The sequence below is a fragment of the Phodopus roborovskii genome, unplaced genomic scaffold (assembly GCF_943737965.1).
Source record: "Phodopus roborovskii unplaced genomic scaffold, PHOROB, whole genome shotgun sequence".
NCBI lineage: Eukaryota > Metazoa > Chordata > Mammalia > Rodentia > Cricetidae > Phodopus > Phodopus roborovskii.
The window spans coordinates 5,877,216-5,898,651 of record NW_026126618.1 but is presented as its reverse complement, the minus strand read 5'-3'; the positions used below and the strand labels follow the sequence as shown (position 1 = coordinate 5,898,651).

The window sequence follows — 21,436 nt, the reverse complement described above, 5'->3', positions numbered from 1 at the left end:
GGAACTCAGTAACCTGCCACCTCAAAGCATTGTACTTTGGCGACAAGAAACAGCACAAGCAAGAGGTTCCTGGCCTCTTCCCACGCCGTTCCCCCACACTCTCCCACACTACACGGTGCTTTGAATAAGAAATGTCTCAGTGAGCTTGGGCCCTGCACCGGCTGGTTCACAGTGGCCGGTGCAGTCCTACTGGATGATGTGTGTCACTGGGGCAGGACTTGAAGAGTTTACAGCCTTGTCCTAATGCAGTCTGCTCCGCTTCCCGCTTAAGGTTAGGAGGTGTCTCTCAGCTTCCTGCGGCTGTCACCATGCCCATCACTCACTGCCACGCCTCCCTGCTGTGATGGACTCTTATCCCTCTAGAACTGTAAGCCCAAAAGAATCGTTATCACAGAACTAAAGTTCAATAAAGCAGTATCTGACCTTCCTGTAAGTAGCACGTAGACACTCATCCCACAGGGAACCCAAGGCCACAAAGCCCCCAAGACCCCGAGTGTCAAATCTTGCTGAATCCCTCCTGCTTTGCCGCCACTGCCTTGTCCTTCAGCCACACTTCCGCATCACTTCATAAATACTTGGACTCCTCATTTCTGAAGGTTCCAGGTCACACAAAAGGTGCTGGGGCTACAGCTCAGTGGTACACACTCTGCCTACCATGCATGAGGCTCTAGATTCAATCCCTAGAATCATGGGGGTGGGAGGAGGCTAAGTAAACTGCATGCTCCTGATTGCTATGGTCCCTTTCAGTATGGAGGGGAGGTCTCAGCCATGAACTTAGAATGGATAAGGGAAACACTTGCTCCCCAAATCAACTCACTACCTTCAATTTTTTTTTTACCTGTTTCCTTTTTTAAATTACTGGTATCTTCCCCCAATTTCATAATATATAACTTTATCTTCAACTTCTATTTTGTTGCAAAGTATCAATACTACTGATTCATCGTCATCTGTCAACTTTTTAAAAATATCTATTTGTTTACTTAAGTATAGGTGTGTATGTGCTACAGCCAGGGTCAGTTCCTGCCTTCCTGTTTGTGGCAAGGCAAGGCCTCCCATTTCTTTTTTTCCTTTTCTTCCTTTCTTTCTTTTTTAACAAATATTTCATAGTTTTTATTTTCAGTACTACTTAGTAATAATAGCAACAAAGCTGATATTTAAAATGTGCTGGCTAGGCTTTCTATACATTACTTTTACAAAATAACTCTGGTTTTCCTCTCTAAGAACAGTTGCCCAAGGAGAAGGAAAACCACTGCCATAGTCTCCGGGTTCACGGTCTGTTCAGGCTAGAGTCCCCTGAAAGAGAAAACAGTGGGTACAACAAGGACTCTCCTCACAACTTTTGTTTTTACTTGAAGCATTTCTGAACAATGCAAATGAGGGTTGTACATAATAAAAGCCTGGGTGGCCACATCAATTCTAGATTGTTCTTCACTAGAGGTAACATGCCTAGAGAGGCCAAGAGCCACCCTCATCTATAGGGTCATTGTGATAGAAATCAGAGGACTCCATGAATGTCCTCTAGGATCAGAGTTTAGCCATGGCTGGCCTAACTTTCCTTGATGTGTGGGGTCTCACCATCTCGCCCAGTAAGCTGCTTTCAGATCAGCAAAGTACAGTTTTTGTTTTTTTCTACAATGGAGATAATTTGAGTGGAGTATCACATTGATATGTGAAACTTGTATGTGCTGTAAAAACTATCACAAAGTACAGAACAAAGCACATGAACCAAAAGTTTTCTTATGGGCTACACAATCTAAGAGTAAACCCCATGCATTACTTCCTCAGACCAAGAGTCTCTGTGTGCATCACGGTGTCTCAGTGTACATTTATTTCAAGTCTCCCATTTCTGCTTTTGCGCTGTGTTCTGTTGGCTATCTGGTCTGTAGGTTTCTGGGCAGTTCTCGTTTCCATCTTCCATCTCTCAGAGGGGTACTGGAATTACAGATGTATATAACATCCATCTTTTCATGTGGGTTCCAGGGTATCAGGCTTTTCTGTCTTAACACTTTAGCCTGCTGAGCCATCTTGACAGCCCTCACCTGCTGATTCCAATCATTCTTTTTCATTTCTAAGAGTCATCATGCTGCCTGCCCTACTGCCAAACTCAAGTACATCACACTTACCAAATTAAAAAAAAAAAAAAAAGCACTGCAGCTATTGTGTATAAATGTGTGTGTGGGCATTTACAGTAGCGCACATGTGGAGGTCAAAGGACTAACTAAAGAAGTGGGCTCTCTCCTTCCGCCATGTGGGTCGGGGCATCGGGCTTGGCAGTAGGCATGTTTACCTGCATCTATCCCGCCAGCCCCACACCTAGCAAATTTTAACACAAGCCTCCTAACACACCACATTTTATTATTTACTCATTTCTGCACGGTCTTATCTCCCTCACATACTGCTTTCAGCAGGGTAGGGAACACCTAATATAACCCTTCCTGTTGTTTTTTTTTTTTTTTTATTCAAATACAAATTTCTTAAACTATAATTTCACATAATGCACTAAACAGATCTCTGCATAATTGAAAACATTTCTTTTTGCATCCCTATATGGTTCCTTGGCATGCTGTCAGTTGGGTTTAATTTACAGTCTCCCATACACACGTTCCTTCTTGTCTCAGAATTTTGTTTATACAGTTAGGACAAAATGAAATCTTTTGTCTATATGCTCACATGTGCATGTGTATATGCATTGCATGGGTACACATGCAGGACAGAAGCTAATGCCATGTCTTCCTCAATCACCCTGCACCCTCCACTTTATGAAAGTCTTCTATTGACCCTGGAGTCAGGGAGCCTTAGGGCCCTCCTATCTCTGCTCTGCCAGTGCTGGGGTTACAGGTGTAAAGGCACACCTGGCTTTTTGCACAGTGCTAGGGATCCAATCTTACAGTCAAGTTTGTATAGCACACTTTAACAATTGTGCTCTCTCTCCAACCCCAGAAATCCTTTCTCAACTTTTCAATTAACCCACAGATCAAAATCAGTCAATACTAAAGCATGGCCAACTGAAGAATCAGGGACCAGTATTCAGTGTGCATCACTCTAAAGGTGAAGGACTGTTGCTCTGTGCATCAGAGTTCTGCCTATGCATTTCCTTAAGGTATTTTTATTCTGTAGCCCATCCTATTTGCACTTTTCCCCTCTAGACACTGTCTAATAGCTATCTTTCCAAAGAAGGTTTTAATTTCTCAAAGAAAATACTATAAAAACTCTACTTTCTTGGTTGTCTCTTATACTGTACATTGTACTGGTAAATTTTTCATGTGTTGTCTGTTTTAAGCTTATTCAAAGTAGATTTTGGAAGAAGGCCCCTGCTGTTCCAGACTCCAGCATGTCTATTTTAGCTGAAATGTTCTCCAAAAGCCACTCCCCTAATTCTTTCACAGAAAAGGGAGAGAGGAGCAAAACAGGCCAAGACTCAAGACATTGTGACTTTGAAAACAGCTATGAGGTAAACTGAATGCCCCAACGTTGCAGAGAAACCTTGGGTGACCGTCCAGGCAGGCAAATGTCTCTGTCGGTTCTAGAGTTTTGGAAGTTGTTTATTCTGCACTTCTTGTCTACTCACAGAATAGGATATCCTTCTCAGATCTCTGATGGGGTTGAACACTAGACAGTTAATAGTTACAGTTTTCCTTGTTGCCAAATTCAGAAAAGAAGCTTACATAAGAGATATAAAAGTAAAAAAGGTTGAGAGACATAAAAGCTGAAATTACTTACCTAAGAAAGTGTTTTTAGGTCTAAACAGATATTTTAAGGATGGTAATACATGTTATGATAGAAAATGTGCTTTAAGTGTAAAACTTTAGATTCATCAAGGCAGGATAGATGGGAGGAGAGTCTTGGTCCTACCTCGACTTAATGTGCCAGGCTTTGTTGATTCTCCCATCGAGGCCTTACTCACCCTTTTCCGAGAAGTGGGTAGAGGTGGATGCCGTGGGGGGGGGGGTTAGGAGGAGGGGTGTAAGGCGGAACTGTGGTTGGTATGTAAAATGAATAAATTTTTTTTTAAAAAAAGATAGAATAGATAATATTCTCTCCAAATATGCCAAATACATATAGACTCAACATTGTAAGTGTAATTCTTACCTGATAACTGTCCTTATTATATATAGTTTTACTGGGTTGGAGTTAAACCCTTTCCTTTTTATAAACAAAGGGGGAAATGTTGTTGGATACTGGTGTGCTGTGTGAAATGTGCTGCTGTGGTTCAGTCTAATAAAAGGCTGACTGGCCAATAGCTAGGTAGGAGACATAGGGAGGACTTCCAGGGAAAAGGAGGGACTTGAGATGGTTCTAGGAGTACAAGAAGAGACACCAACGAGACACGGAGGGAATCGGGCATAAAGAATGAGAGGTAAAAAGCCACATGGCCAAGCACAGATTAATATAAATGGGTTAATTTAAGTTATGAAAGCTAGTGGGACGAGCTTGAGCTAAGGCTGAGCTTTCATGATTAATACTAAGTCTCTATTATTTGTGAGCTGGTGGTCCAAAGAAAAACCTTACTACAGTAAATCACTTCCAGCTAATAATACTACTATTATTTAGATCATCATGCAGAAATACCTGCAGTGAACAGAAACCTCAACATTCAGCGAAAGGAAGCTCATTCATAGAAAAAGAAAGAAAGCAGGACCCTCCATCCAGGATTATCTCATTTACAAACCCTAGTTAACTCCTCAGTTTCTCCAGTCAATTTCCGCTGGGTATGTGTAAGTACCTGTTTTGACGACATTATCTGTTACTTGCCACTGGTTTTTGTGTTTGAAAGCCTCGCCAAGCAGACACTCTGCTCTGCCCATATTCTCAACCAGGACCTCCAAAATAACTGCCTGCACAGGGCTTCCCCTTTCAATTTCTACTGTATAGGTCCCTGGTTTAGTGATCTTACCTTTTGTTTGCGCTCTCAATTAGGCTACTACTCCAGCCATCTCTGTGGGAAGTTGTAAGTGTCCAACTTGATGCTGTCTATCTGCTGGGTCTATCTAATAATCACTATTTATTCTTTTACTTTTGCTTGTTATATACTTAAAACACATTCACTCAAAATTGAAAGGATGATGAATGGATTATTCTCAAGATTGTACAGAATACCTCTCTATCTGCTAAATTCCAATAAACCTTAATGACTGAGGTCATCTACAAACCTATGGTAATGTGATACTGTTTTTCATTAAGCTTATAATTTCTAAGAAAGTATGTCACAAAGAACAATGTTTGCCAATGAACTACATATACTTTATGAGAAGTATCAGGATGGGGGATGCCCTTCTGTATCTGTTTCTCTTATTGGAGAATAGAGGCAGGAAGATAGATGGGGCGAGGAGACAAGGAGAATTCTGGGAAAGGTAGCAGAGGGAATGTACCAAAAGAGAGTCACCATGTAGCCACCAAAGGAGTAGCAGGTCTGGGCATTCTCTGGTAAGCCAAGACCACATGGAAATACTTAGGTTAATAGAAATGGGTAAGTAATTAAGACTGAGCTAGCCAATAAGAAGCCCTAGCCACCGGCCAACAGTTTAATAATTAATATAGCATCTCTGTGCTTATTTGGGGTTCAAGGGCAGTGGGACCCGGTGAGACTAGAAACCAACTGCAACAAAATGGTGCCAGAAACATGGGTTGCATGAATTTTCATGTAAAACCTGACAAAAGCTTTAAAAGGGATTTTAAACGCAAAAGAACTTCGCTGCCTGGTGTTGGTAGCACACACCTTTAGATCCAGCACTCCGGGAGGCAGAGGCAGGTGGATCTTTGTGAGTTCAAGGCCAGCCTGGTCTACAGAGCTAGTTCCAGGTCAGACTCCAAAGCAATACAGTGAAACCCTGTCTTGGAGGAAAAAACAAAAAACAAAACACACACACAAAAAAAAACAAAAACAAAAAAAAAATCAAAACGAAAGAACAAAGCCAAGCACAGCTTCTTGGTAGTAGCATTTTCTAGGGTGGGCTCTCTTTACTAGAGACAAGCAGAGGCTCAAAGCTCCTTTGAGGGAGGCTTTCTGGCAAAAAAAACACACCTCTTTTAGCAATGCTGTTTAATAGACAAAAGACTCGCAGCCAGAAAAAAAAAAAAAAAAAGAGGTATACAATAAAGACAGATTCAGATAGAAAACTTCTAAACAATGTACAGTGTGTTTAAAAATGTACATAGCCTTGGGAGAGAAAAGAAAAAGGATAAAGTGGTTAAAAAAGAAATAAGAGTAGCTAGGTGTGGTGGCACATGCCTTTAATCCCAGCCCTTGGGAGGCAGAGGCAAGATCTCTGTGATTTCAGAGAGAATTCTAGTACAAGCAAAAGTACACAGAGAAACCCTGTCTCAAAAAAAAAAAAAAAAAAAAAAAAAAAAAAAAAATGAAAGTAAGAGAAATAAGAGTAATTAAAAGGAGAAAAGCCACAGAGAGCCTGGATACTGCTACTGTGTTAATTGTTAGATTGCTGAGGAAAGAGCGACAACTACAGAGAGAGAGAGAGAGAGAGAGAGAGAGAGAGAGAGGAGGCTGTGGATTACTTCCAGAATAACATGGTTTGATCAAGCAGACTCCCTAAAGCAGTGGCCCAGGTGATCCAACATCCAGGACAGCTGGGACAATGCAGCCTTGCAGACCAGGACAGCCAGGATTTGGCCAGGTTTCTGTGTTTTCCAAGGATCCCCACAGTATTGACAGTGCCCCAAAATAGCAGGAAGCAATTTGGAGAGAACAATGCCCAAACTGCCAAATATTGCTTATAAATGTTTGTTTTCATGTAAATGGATATAAATGGTTAATGATCACTGATAATCTCTAAAGAAAAAAAGGGGGGAGATATTATATGGAAATGTATACTTTGCATTGGTATGGATTTTGGCTTACTGATACAAATTTAAGGTCAATTTTGTTATATGTATATTGCTATTCTTGCTTAAGTATTGTATTTATACAGATCTTTTAAAAATGTAATCTACAATTAAATAGAGGCTATAGATAGTCACCAATAATAGCCACAACTTTTAGTTATGTTAGATTTTTTAGATATAGAGATTTTTTTTCAAATGGATAGATCCCCTTCAAATGGATAGATCAAACCTTCCAGAGACCTACAGAATAAGGCATTTAAAATGGTTTAGGGTTTTCATGGCAAGGGGACACAATTGCTCCTGGCAACAACAATTATGTCGGGAAAGGAGGAAGGGTATCAAAATAACTCGATATGGAATTTGCTTTCAATATGATAGCAATTGCCATTTGGGCAAGAAACTACTCTTGCCTGAAGTGTTTGACTGTGTGCTGTATAAAGTGGACATGCAGGATCCACAAGAAAGTGACTGCTGAACTTGCCAACACAAGATGGTGGAGCCTTGAAGGATTCCTGCTTCGTGGAAGGGTCTGCCAGACATTCTGCAAGACACAGAAAAATAACAAACTGCCAATACAGGCAGTCGGTTTAAAATTCCCTGCTTTTCTGAGAAGTCAGCCAGACACACTGGGCCTATGGGCTGAAGATGGATGCTGCAACATTACAGAAGAACTCTGTTTGGGTGACTGTCTAGGCAGCGAGATGTCTGTCAAATCCCGAGTTTATATATTATCCTTCTTAGGTCTTTCATGGAGTTGAAGACAGATAGTTATGGTTTTCCTTAGGTATGATAACATATAAGTTACACATAAAACTGTAGACTCACAAGGAAAGATAGAGGATAGGATATTTTCTATAAATTTTGCCAAATGTTAGTGGACTAAATATTGTTAACTATAGTTCTTACTTGATAACTGTTTTGGTATATATAATTTTACTATGTTAAAATTAAAACCCTTCTTTTTATTTAGACAGAAAAGAGGAGATGATGGAGAATGTCCTTCTGTGTATATGTTTCTCTTATTGGTTGATGAATAAAACACTGTTTGGCCGATAGAGTCAGAAAGATAGGCAGAGCTAGGAGATGAGAATTCTAGGAAAGGTAGGCAGAAGTGCCGTAAAGTCTTGCCATGTATCCAGCCAAAAGAGAAACAGGTCCAAGCATTCTCCAGTAAGCTAAAACCACGTGGAAATACACAGATTAATAGAAATGGGTTAATAATTAAGACAGAGTTAGCCAATAAGAAGCCCTAGTCATCGGCCAGAAGTTTAATAATTAATATACATCTCTGTGTGTTCATTTGGGGCTAAAGTGGCAGTTGGACCTGGCAAGTTAAGAAAATCTCCACAGCAGGTATCAAAAACATTGTGCCTTAAAAACAAAAAGGTCTGGCCTGAGGCAATGACTCAGTAAATAAAGGACTTGCCCCACAAGCATGGAGATGAGATCGCCAGCACACATGCACACAGCTGGGCAGGTGTGCCAGCCACCTACAATCCTAACTCTGGGTCCAAAGAGAGACCCTACCTCAAACAATTAAATGGAAAGCAACTGACACCCAATGACAACTTTAGATTTCCACATGTTAAGTGTATGCACGTGTACCCACATAATGCAAGCACACATATTTTAAAAATTATTAAATGTTTTACAATTCTGGGAGCAGTCTGATTAATCAAAAGCTTTCTAAAATGAATATTTCATTTGACCTAGAACTTCCATAGTTAGAAATAGCCCCAAGAAATTAATATTACACAAATTATATTCTTTATTGTCCCACTAAGTGCTGATTGAGTACACCCTAAATGCCTGTGAGTAATGAAGGGCAAAATTAGTCTCCTAACTTCATAGTATTTATGTCCCCATCTTGTTTATAATGGAAAAAGAGAAATATAAAATAAGTATGTTATAATACCAAGCTATGCCATGAAACTCAGTATTGTTCAGATATTGACTTCTATAAATTTCAATGTAATAACATTCAAAATCTTTGTGCTGACAAAGTCATATGGGAGGGCAGAGAGATGCCTTGGCAGTTAAAAGCACCGACTCTGGCTCAATTCCCAGTACAAACATGGTGTCTATAACTCCTGTGCCAGAGGATATAATGCCCTATTCTGACCCCCCTAGGCACCAGGCATACACATGGTACACATACATACATGTAGAGAAAACACTTAAAACAAATCACTTTTTTCCCCTTTTTGACGAACATTAACAGAACAACCTTTTTATATACAAAAATTAAAAAGAAACTCAATTTATGTATAACTGAGGTTTGTACATGGACTCAAATGAACATAAAGATTTCTGATCAAAACAACAAAATATAATCCTGTGTGAACACTAGACCAATGAGAGAAACTGCCTTTAAAAACTCTCTTTAGGCCGCAGTGGTGGCACACACCTTTAATTCCAGCACTAGGGAGGCACAGGCAGGTGGATCTCTGTAAGCTGGAGGCCAGCCTAGTCTACAGAGTGAGTTCTGGGACAGCCAAGGAAACACAGAGAGAGCCTGTCTCAAAATAGCAAAGGACAAACCTATAACATGTGTACCCAAACACACACACACACACACACACACACACACACCACACCACACCACACCACATACCCACAATATATGTATCCAAGTATGTACACACGTATACCCTATACTTACCATATATTTATAGATATTCACACTTAAGATCTACACAACACAACGCAACAGCAGGATAACCAAGAGAAGTTCCAGTGAGGGCCCAGCAACGACAGCGCAGCAGAAACCAGACCAACTACTCTTTGCAATGAACACCTGCAAGTAAAGACTATGGACAAAAGGGTCTGCATTACGTGACTCACTGTGTCACACTACAGCTTCCATGGCAGGATCCACACACACACTTTCTTTTCTTCTTTCTCTTAATTTTTTTTGGGAGGGGGGAGATGTGAAGGGCGGATGGCAGATGCGCAGGGACATGAAATGAATGGAATGTAGATGCATGATGTGAAAGACACAAAGAATAAATTAAAAATGTTTTTTAAAAAACAAATAAAATTAAAGTGTGAGTCTCTACAAAAAATTTTACCCAATTATTCATACCAGCTTTGAGACTTAAACATAAATCCATCACAAAATCAAAAGATAAATTGTGGTAATAATTATACACTGGAATATCACTCAGTAATAGGGAACATATAAATGTTAAAATAATAATGAAGACACATTCAGATAAAAAAAATAGGATAAATGTCACAGTATTTATATAAAAATCCAAGAAGCATATGTAATAATAACAAAGAAAAAGATCACAATTTCAAGAGGAAACAAGAAGCCAGTGGGTACACAGGCATTAGAAGGGAAGAAGAGAAGGGGAAAGATGTTATAGCTATATTTTAATTTTTAAAATAGTCGCCAAAGAAACAAATCCAAAAAACACAAACCAATTGATACTTTAAAAAAAAAAAAAAATCAAGAAACTAATTCAATGAGTCAGTATATTTGAAATGACTAATAAATATCTAATATTATACAAAGGATTATGAGTCATAAAGAAGTACAAAATACATTTTATCCTGTAGAAGAATTTCAGTAATAAGCCATACAGCTTTCCTACTTCCAACATAATGGAATAAAGCTACAAATCTTTTTCACTAAAAAAGAGCCAAAACCTAGTCATTTCAGGTCTCTGGAACCCAACAAAAGGCTACTATCACAGTCCAGTTGCTCACTCATGGAAACAAGAGGTATGAAGTGAAACCCTGAGTCCCCGTATTCTTGCCATTGGTAGTTCCCATCTCCTCATGCTGGCAGACAGTGAAGGAATTCAACAAGGCCTAACAGTGAAAACGACTTCAGCATTATTTGAAGGTGGTCTGTTTTCTGCTACATTGTCAATGATCAATGGAGATCTCTCTGACAAGCAGAGAGGGTCAGTAGTCCCCCCAGTCTCAGTTTAGGGGTCTAGTTAGGGAAAGCAATGAACCAACTAGGGATTTTATACAGATCTAGAAGTTGGGAAGCACAGGGACTTGATACACTGCCCACTAGCCCAGACAGAACTGCAAGTGCACATGTAGATGACAGGCCAAGCAGGCACAGGCCACCCACATATCTAGAACAGCTGTACACACAGACAATCAAGAATACTGGTGAAAAGTAAAGCCAGACTTGACATAGCCTGTATTTAAATTCACCCTCGCCACACACAGGTCCACGCATAGGTCAGTTTGAACACAGCATGCTGATTCTTGTTTGAATACAAAGCTATACAGACACAAAAACCCAAGTCTAATAATAAATAGGGCTAGGTTCAGTAGTAGAGAGTGTCATTTCATTTAAAGACATTAAACTACATAAAGGAATGACTATGAGACCATATTATTGGGCTTATAATATGGTAACTGTAATATATGTGTGTATGATAATAGTATCAAAAAGGGAAAGGGAAAAGAGCTATATGGGAGGGAGTTGTATAATATAACAAAATTTAGTATTAGTCTGAAAGAGACAGCTAAGTTAAAATGCATATTGTTTAAAAAAAAAATCAACAGAATTTGAAGGTACACTAAACAAAATCTCAAAGTTATTTGATGTTTTTCTGTTGGCTCAGTGGCTGCACATGAATCGACTGATACTTAAATTATCATCTCCAGCCCCAGAGACCCACTGTTAGGGCTCCACCGGCAGCCATGATATGTAGGTTTAAATTAAGTCTCTGTCCTCCTACTTGTCAATAAGATGCAGGAGTCAAAGGCTGGGGTGAAAACCTGTTAGCTCAGAGAGACTGAGTAGCAACCAGCTGACCTTACATGTTGACCGAGATACACAAGAGGCAAGGCACATCTCTTCCCTCATCCCAAAACTAAAGGGAAACACAAACTCTAGTCCTTGCCCTTTCCTTCCTGTGTGTCCTCTCTATCCAAACTGCCGGCTTCTCTATGGCCAATTCCAGTCGGCTAGTTGCTGGCTTTATCCTCTGATTCAATATAAACTTTACCAACCTATCGAGTACCACAGTGTGATCAAATTATACCAAGACAGTTAGTGAAAGGATAAGGCAAATAGAAAAATTGGGAAAGTAGCAAAAATATCAACAACTGTACTAAACATCAGTGAACTAATTAAGTCCATTCCAAGTACAGAGATTACTAAGCTGATTCATTTTTTCTACCACTATATATTCCTTACAAAGTATTTCTTTGAGTCAAAGACATAAACAGATTAAAAGGTACGGAACAAAACAAAAAAATTTAAGGTATACAAATAATATTCATAAGAAAGCTAGAATAGCTATAGAGGACAAAACAGAATAAAATTACCAATACTAATTGAATTCTATACTAATTGTATTTAATAATGACAAAAGGATTAGTACACCACATAACACAAATGTTTATGTGTCTAACAGAATTCTAACATACAAGGAGGGGAAGACAATTAAAAAGAGAAGACTGCAATGAATGACAAAAATTTATTAAACTTTTTAAATCTTATTTTGTCATAAATCACCATGGCTATAACTGACAGAACATTCCGCCTGAAGACAAAGTAACAAATGACTTTTTTTAAGACAGGATCTCACCTGCCATGCCTCCCAGGTACGGAGATCAGAGGCATGCATCATCACGCCCAGCCACAAGTAAAAATATGTATTGTGGTTGGAGAATGGGTCTTGTGCAGCCAGGCTTGCCTTCAACTTATTATATAGCCTAGAATAACCTTGAATTCTGATCCTTTCGACTCCATGTTTATAATGCTGAGATTACACCACACAAAGCTGAAGCCCCAGTTTTATTCATATTAACCAAGCACTCTATCAATCTAGCTGCATCTCCAGCTTCTATAAGTGCATTTCAAATAAATGATACAAAATATAGTATGCCTCAAAAGGTACAGAGTAGCTGGGCGTTGGTGGCACATGCCTTTAGTCCCAGCACTCCAGAAGGCAGAGGCAAGCAGATCTCTGTGAGTTCAAGGCCAGCCTGGTCTACAGAGCTAGTTCCAGGGCAGGCTCCAAAGCCACACAGAGAAACCCTGTCAGTACAAAGTAATGAAGCTAACAATATTTAGGCTGAAATACAGGGATGAAGATCTCACTACGAGGGAGACATAACGACGGCCCAACACCCTTAGTTTAGTTGATCCCCAATCCTACACACCTCTACACCTCCACACCCTTGACATACCCACACAATCACAACAAAGGTAACAGTTAGGGTATTACATAGCTGCACACCTGTTATAACAGTACTCAAGAGGCTAGAGCTGCTCAGTGACAGAGCACTTACCTAAACATGCACAAGGTTATATGAATGAATTTTTAGTACCACCACAAATTTAGAGAAATAATAAGAACTAATTCCTAGAATACTCCAATTTAAACCTGAAAACTACATGGAAGGTGACTAGAATTACATCAAGCAAAGAGACTGAATAATTTTAAAGTTTTCCACAATGAAACCCTAGGCCCACATAGTTGCACACATAAGTACTGACAAACATGCAAAGAATTATGTGTTCCCTTGGAAGGTATTCAGGAAAATAAGAGAGGGAATACACTCTAAGTACCGTGCCGCCCTAATACCAAAGCCAGATAAAAAGTATTGAGAAATCAACAGATCAAATATCCCTCATAAACACAGATGCAAAATTCCTTAACAAAATGAATACAAACCATAATCAAACAATGAATAAAAAGATTATACCCTGTTAACTGGGTTGGCTCTATTTCCAAATGACACTTTCACAAAAATGTCCAAACAACTTACAGAAAAAGAACAGTCTCTAAACAAATGATGCTAGGAAAATATGACAGCCACATTAAAAAAGAAAATAAGCCTGGACCCTAATCTTACACATATATACAGTTATATCAATATAGACCCCAGATGTAAATGAAAGAGATAAAAGTCCACACAGAAAACCTTGATAACTAGAATTGAACAAAATAAATAAAAAAGTAAAAAAGCCACATACAGTAAGAAAAGTACACATGAACAAGAACACATAGAAATCAGCTAGACTTTAAGAACTTTGCACTTCAAAACACACTAGAAAAATATACCAAAAAAATCATCTCTAATTTTTTAAATGTCCAGAAAATGTAAGAAGTTTTACAATATACAGTATTTTTATATAAACTTAGTAATACTTAATTTTTAAAAAGGGACCCTCAACACGTTCACTATAGAAAATTTGAAATGGCATTCATGTAGAAAAATCAGGAATTCTGGTCAAGTCTTTATTAAATGTTTGTATATTTACTAGTGTGAGATGTGCGTACGAATATACCATGTGCATGCTCAGTGCCCCAGATGGTCAGAAAAGGGCATCAGACCCCTGGAACTGCAGTAATGAAAGGTGTAACCCAATGGGAGTGCTAAGAATCAAACCAAGTCCTCGAAAGAGCAACACAGGTCCTTGTCACCTCTCCAAGGCCAATCATCCTTAAAAGATAAAGATTAGAAGTATGAGCGGGGAGACAAAGAAGGGTACCTATCTCACAAGTATTTCTAACATCAGAAAAGATGAAATACAGTATACATTAATGTCTACTATGACTGAATCAGGCATTACAACTTGCCTTCTCTGATACCAAACAACTCTTCAGGGAAGTATTTTCCACATAAAAACAGAAATGAACAAAACAAAACAAAACTTAGCTGGTCCAAAAAGCTAAGTAGCTGGTAAAAATTTACACAGCCAAGATTTTAGTCCTTGGCTTCAGAATTCAGGCTCAGAACTCTTCCCTGTTTTACTACTAACCAGAGGCTTAACTGTCTTCATCAGCGAGCTCAGCTGATTTCGAGACTGGTTTAAGGCAGTGCTACAGTGCCAATTCCTCCTGAACAATTTCAATCAGTAAAGACACGTGACATGCATGCCTTGGCTTACGGGACCTCACTTTCATTCCCCCCAGTCCTGTCTCCATCTACACACTGCACATGTGTATTTAGCCCACACGTTTTCCCAGTTATATCCAGGGTCTTTACTAACGACACCTGATCCTCCCTCCCTCCCTCCCCAGAAACTTTTCCTCCATCCTACTCCCTGACTCTAGTCTAAGTTGATTATATCTGTATTTACCCTCAAACTATACTTAACTAAATTATAATGTATTCTACTTGTAGATCTAGGCCAGGTATCCTTCCTACATGTCCCAAAATACATTCTCATTTATCCTTAAAGCATTTCCCCAGCAGGCAACATGGTGCTTAAGACAGTGGACAGCAAGGTACTTAAAAGACAGCACAGTCTTATTCCCCATTTCTCCAGGGTCTAGAATAGTGCAGGTGAGAGCCAATGTTTTAAGTTTTAATTACTGTGTCTAAAAGACCCATGAAACAAAACTGCCTCTAACCTGTAAGCCCCATGCTCAAGGACAAATACTTCCTGAAATGCTAGAGGCCACTGTTTGAGAGATAACAAGCCACATATTTGCACTCCCTAAACAAGTTTTTTTTAACCCAACTACAGTAGATATGACTGATCATGTGTGGGTGGGAAGTATGTAGGGAGGAAATGCATCAGGATGTATGCCTGCCCCTGACTGGACCTGGTGGGAAATGGAGTGAATTGTGGGTTTTGCTTCTTTTTTTTTTTAATTACCTTTGTTTTTTTGTAAAAGAAATCTTACTTTACATATCAATCCCCCCTTTCCCTCTCCCTCCCATGTCCCCCACTCCCATGTCCCCCACTGACCCCCCCTCCACTCCCCAAAAAGAGTGAGGTCTTCCTTGGGGGATCATTAAAGTCTATCACATCATTTGGGAGACGGCCTAGACACCCACAGCTAAGCACTGAGCCATAATCCTGGGTTTTGCTTTTTTAAGGCCCTGCAAACAAATCATGACTTGGGCTATTATATTTTTGGTTGTGAGCCTAGCCTTTAACGGCTGGACCATCTCTCCAGCGGGACTTGGGCTATTTCTGAAAGCAGTCTTCAAAGATTTTTTTTTCCAAATGAGAAAATAGACTAAGAAAGGTTAAGTTTGGTTTGGTTTCCATTGCTGTGATGAAACACTGACCAAAATAACTTGGGAAAGAGTTTATTTTGTTAGTTTTTGAGACAGCCTCGCTCTATAGTTTTGGCTGTCCTCAAATTCAAAGAGATGCACCTGGCTCTGCCTCCTGTGCCGGGATAAAGAGGAGAGACACTGTGCCAGCTGGTTTATATCAGTTTATACTTCCAGGTCACAACAGGGTACCACTGAGGAAGGCAGGAACTGAAGCAGAGACCATCGAGGAATGATGTTCCAGGCCCACCTGCCCAGGGGTGGCACCACCCACAGTAAGGTGGGCCCTCCCACATCAACCACTAATTAAGAAAGGGCCCTATGGGGCTTGCCTACAGGCCAATCTGACCTAGGCAATTCTTCAGTTGAGGGTTTCCCTCCTTCCAGATGACTCTAACTTTTGTCAAGTTGACAAAACTAAACAACACACTCAGGCTGGTCTCTTCTCATATATAATCAGAGCTATGAAATTGTGTTTCCTGCCCTAAAGTCTCCATTAGCTACAGAAGTCACAAGAAAAGTGCATTCCAACTTCACTGCAGTTTTAGCTAGCAATACCCAAGCTGTAGAAGGCGGCTGGCATTAATAATTACTTAATAGCTTTTCTACAGGCGTTTGCTTGATCCAGTCTATTCAGATATCCTTTATATACACTATTATTCAAAAACATTTATAATGCATCTCTGTGAAAAACAGCATAGAAGTTATGTCAGCATCCTGAAAAATATACTCAAAGTCACATTCTGCATGCTCTTTAACTCTGTATCTGCTTTAAAATACAATGTGATGTAGGTGAGAAAGATAAGTGAACACTAGGCAAAGGACTGAAAAATCCCTATAGTTTTCAGTGCTTGCTTACTGAAATTGTGTTACTGGGCAACGTCTTAGAAGCTAGGCTGGCAAACTCACTTAAAATTTAAGCCAAGATTTATAAACATATTCCAATACTCAACTTCACCTCTTTATACATTCACCTACAGACAGTCTTTGCCATGAACATCAGATATGGATTTATGGCAAGCTTGTTAAAATTACCTAAAATTTTACAGCCCTAAATTTAAATTCTTTAAAGTTCTTTAAAGTCCTAATACACAGAAAGCAACAAGTGAGCATTTTCTAGCTTCCTTGATTTCTTTCCTCCTAGAATACTGCTCAAACACAAAAGAAATAGTACTGGACTTGACAGTCAGTGATCTTTCCATTATTCAGAAAGGGTAGTCCTGACAGAACATAACAGATGAAAGTACTAAATAGTTTCAGAAATGAAATGTTGACTGAGCAAAAAGTGCCACACCTGCACGGCCAGAATACCAAGCTTGGTGGGGGTTGTCGGGATTGAAACACTTAACAGACCACCACGAGAAGTGAAGAGGAAGCTGCTGCCTTTTATTACAGAGAGTAAAGGGCTTATATCCCCCAGCCAGGGGACGGGCTAAGCATAGGAGAAAGTCATGCACCACCCACACCTGGGGTCAAGGCAGGGGCACTGCACACCGGAAAGTTATGAGAACAACCTTGTCTGATCAACCTTGAGAGCACCGGAGTTCTACAGCTGGGTGGGGAGGAAGAGAGCTGTACGGGACAAGGACTTAAATTTCCCAACAAAAATAGGATGGAAAGTAGTGGAATGAAATGGAGAGAAAACAGGAGGATGAGGGAGGGAGAGAGGGAGAGAGGCAGGAAGCAAGGAAGGAAGGAGACTGAAGAGCTGTTTCTGGTTGTTGGTGATGGTTGTTTAAAACAGGGTTTCTCTGTAGCTTTGGAATCTGTCCTAGAACTCCCTCTGTAGACCAAAATGGCCTCAAACTCAAGGGGATTTACCTGTCTCTGCCTCCCCAGTGCTGGGATTAAAGGCGTGCACAACTGCCCAGCTCTTTAAAAGCTCCTATTTTCCAAACTGAGGCTCTTGTAAAGAGAAACCAGGAAAGTGTCCAAACTCAACAAGCCCACGTGGGAGTAGAGCCAGAATCCCCGAGGGAGTTCTCGGTGATGCTGATGTCATGGGACCCTCAAATATTCACACTTTCTAGGAACAAACCCTTCCCTTCTGACTCCAGTGACCCCATTCTTGTGGTTACAGCTGCCCTTCCCACACTTTTCAACCATGCTCTGACTCCTACTGTATTACAGGAAGGGTTGCGGGTTCAAACAAACATTTGCCATCCAAGAAACATCCCTTCAACAACTTCCTTTTAGAGAAAAGGAAAAAAAACAAAAAACAAAAAACAACAAGATATGCTTTATGGAAAAGGTTAATCTAGTCAAGAAGGAAAAAAAAAAAGATAACAGACCATAAAGTCTACATATGCAATAAACAGAATTCACAAATGCATACTGTAGAACTTCAAAAGTCATGAAATTGAACCTTACAGAAAAGGTATAACTGAGATTTTTTTTTTTTTTTTAAAGGAAGAAATCGAGGCAAGGAAGGTACATTAAGATTGATACAAGAAGGAGTAAGCAGGTTTATAGGATAATGAAAGGGGGGGGGGAAACAGTTGGACAAAGGCATCTTTTCCATAATGAATATGACCTTGGAAAGCCAAGGAAAGACAAGACAATTTTGAAGAATTCATTTTAAGTCAAGAATTCAGTTGTAAGGACTGGACAGATGGCTCAGCAGTTAAAGAGGGCCTGCTGCTCTTGTAGAGGACCAGACATCTCAGCACTAGGTGGGCTCACAACTGCCAATAACTCCAGCACTAGTCAATCAGACACCCTCTACCTGGCCTCCCCACATGTGTGCACACACACAGCAACAGGTGAGTACATCCCAAAAGAATTCAGTTGGTAGAACATCTCTTATATAGGTATTAACACATATTCCCAGAGTATACACAAGTTGAACAATGTAAGACACATATATATTGAGCCTAATGTATTATAAGTGACAAATCACCAATCTTTCTCTTAAGAATTCATCTCTACTTCTTAAATCAGAACATTCCCCCATATAATGCTGATTTCCAATTACTAATACATCACACAATATGAATCATTATTTTTTTTTCTCTCTCTCTTCCTTGCCCAACTCAATGGCTCATTTCTTCACCTTCAGCATTTGAAGGACACAGGAAGTGAGAACTAAAATGAAATCTACACAGATTAAATAAGGGTATATATAATCCAGATGTTCCATTTTTTATCGATAATTGTATTAGTTAGGGTTTCTATTGCTGGAAAGGGATACCATGACCACAGCAACTCTTATAAAGGAAAACATTTAATTGGGTGGCTTACAGCTCAAATGGACAGTTCAGTCCATTATCATCACAGTGGAACATGGCAGCATGCAGACAGATATAGTGCTAGAGGAGGAGCTGGGGCCCTCATCTTGCAGGCAACAGGAAATAGTCTGTCACACTGAGCAAAGTTTGCACAAAGGAGACCTCAAAGCCTGCCCCCTGTGACACACTTCCTCCAAGGTCATACCTACTTCAACAAAGCCATACCTCCTAATAGTGACACTCCCTATAGGCTTACGGGAGCCAATTACATTCAAACTAATAGTTTGAATTTAAAGACATCATCTGTCACACTTTACAGGGATGGTGGCTCTTACATGCAGTCCCAACACTGGGGAGGGTGAGCCACAAGGATTTGTCAGGTGTTCGAAGTCAACAGAGGATACAGTGAGTTTCAAATCAGCTGAGCTACAGTATAAGACCCTGCTTCAATTTAAAACAAAGAACACACACACAAAATGTAGAAACAAACAACAAAAAGATCATTTAAGCCAGTCATTCAGGCCTGTGGTCCCGGTTAGGACCCAAGAAATTCCTTTTCCCAAAAAGTCTGGCATTTAGACAAAAGCCAGCATTCCCTCTGGGACTTAAGATAGTTCCTACATCCCAGACGCTTTAGGTATACGGATGCCAGGGACTGGGGCGAAGTTTTCCCCACTGAACAAACCACTTAAGAAAGTAAACTAAATAAAAAAAAAAAAAAAAAACTTAATTTACCATACAAGTTACGTCATTAAGAGTTCAACAAGTGGAGAGTGAGCCTATTTACAATTCCAAGACTTGGGACAGGCTCCAAAGCTACAGAGAAACCCTACTGGGGGTGGAGATGGAGGGGGTGGGGGTGGGGGTTCTGCAAACTCAAATGCTGTAACTCCAAATTGCTATCATCTTATTATTTGAGAATATTACCAAATATAGTCTGCATACTGTATCTCATTAGAAAAGAAATATTCAAAGAGAAATAAATCCCCAGCACCCAGCATACACTGGAGTAACAACCAAAGAACAATTCAAATTTATTTCCAACTCTCCAAAGTATCATGTGTGACACAGAAAAATCAAAACATTCTACTAATCCTAATTAAAGTGGTTTGAAATCAAATCTGAATGCGAAAGATGAGAAATGTAACCAACTATATGGCTAAAAGCTCTGAACTCAGATTAACAGGCCACATTTAATTGTGTTGTAGTTGAAATTAGACTTGTTTACGGTGATGTTGCTTGGTAACAGAAGCACAGCTTTAACAACCTACTCAATTCTTTAGACCTCGGTTTTGTACTTTATACTAACAGTCTGAACGTATCATGAATTTGTCACATATTAAAAAGTTCGGAGCAAATTTATCCCTATCCTACACATCTTTAGAAGGAAGTGGCTTGATAATTAGAAGCTGAGCAAAGCCTTAAAACACTAGGTAAAGGCCAAGTGTTCTTTTATTACAGGCAGAAATTGGACTAAGGATTTGCCAAAGTTATCAAGCCCAAAGCACACTTAACGTTATTTCAGACCTCGGCTCAGCGACATCCAAGTCCCAAGAACAAAACACACTTACCAATATTTCAGACTTGACCTCCGCAACACCCGCACCCATCACCGCCACGACTGCCTTAAAGGACGAGGAAAATGACGGCGCAGCTCTCCCACCACAAATTGAACCCGGGGTGCTTTACATTAAGCCAATCAACTCAGCTGCAGACCGTGCCGCAGTGCACCAAAGAGCCCCTCAAGGAGTTGCACGTGCTTCCAAAAACTGCTTCCAGAACTCACCCGCCGCCCGGCCCGCCGGCCTTCCCGACGCGCGCTCCCAGCACTTTCACCGGGGAAGAAAACGCGGGTCCGAGGGCGGGCGCCGAAGAGGAGGGCTGCGGGGTGCGAACCAGACGCCCCGCACGCCTAAAAGGAGCGATTACTCACCAAACTGGCGCGCGGTCCTGGCAGCTCGCCCCCGGGGGGCCCTGGCACAGCTCCGACCACCGCCAGCCGCTCCGCCCCGCTCGCCCGGGCATTGGGGCCGAGGGGTCGGCCCAGCGCCGCCACGCCTGGGGCGATCCCGGCAGCCGCTCGCGCCGCGGGGGAGCCGAGGTAGCCCGGGCAAACTCGAAGGGCCGAGAGGGCGGCGGCGGCGGCGGCAAGCGCGGCTCCTCCTCCGCGGCCCGGCCTCCTCGGCACACACGCCGCCCCCTCCAGCCCCGCAGCCCGCCGCCCTGGTCCCGAGCCGCGGCGGCGCGCGGCCAGGAAGTCCCGCCCCCGCGCTGCGTCATCAACGGCGCGCGCCGCCGCCGCGCCTGGAGCCGTTGGCGGGGGACGCGGGCGACGGTTGCGCCGGCGGTGGGCGAAGCGGGATCGGCGC

The 21,436-nt window shown here is 41.0% G+C and overlaps 1 protein-coding gene across 1 annotated transcript in view; it reads right to left on the bottom strand.

The window, feature by feature from the left end:
* Window positions 1–21,019, bottom strand: part of Cep83 (centrosomal protein 83) — a 90,848-nt gene extending 69,829 nt beyond the window's left edge. Inside the window, exon 1 of the mRNA XM_051206286.1 lies at window positions 21,001–21,019. The gene's annotated coding sequence lies outside the window, so the exon portion shown is untranslated. The remainder of the gene's footprint in view (window positions 1–21,000) is intronic.
* Between the last annotated feature and the right edge of the window lie 417 nt (window positions 21,020–21,436).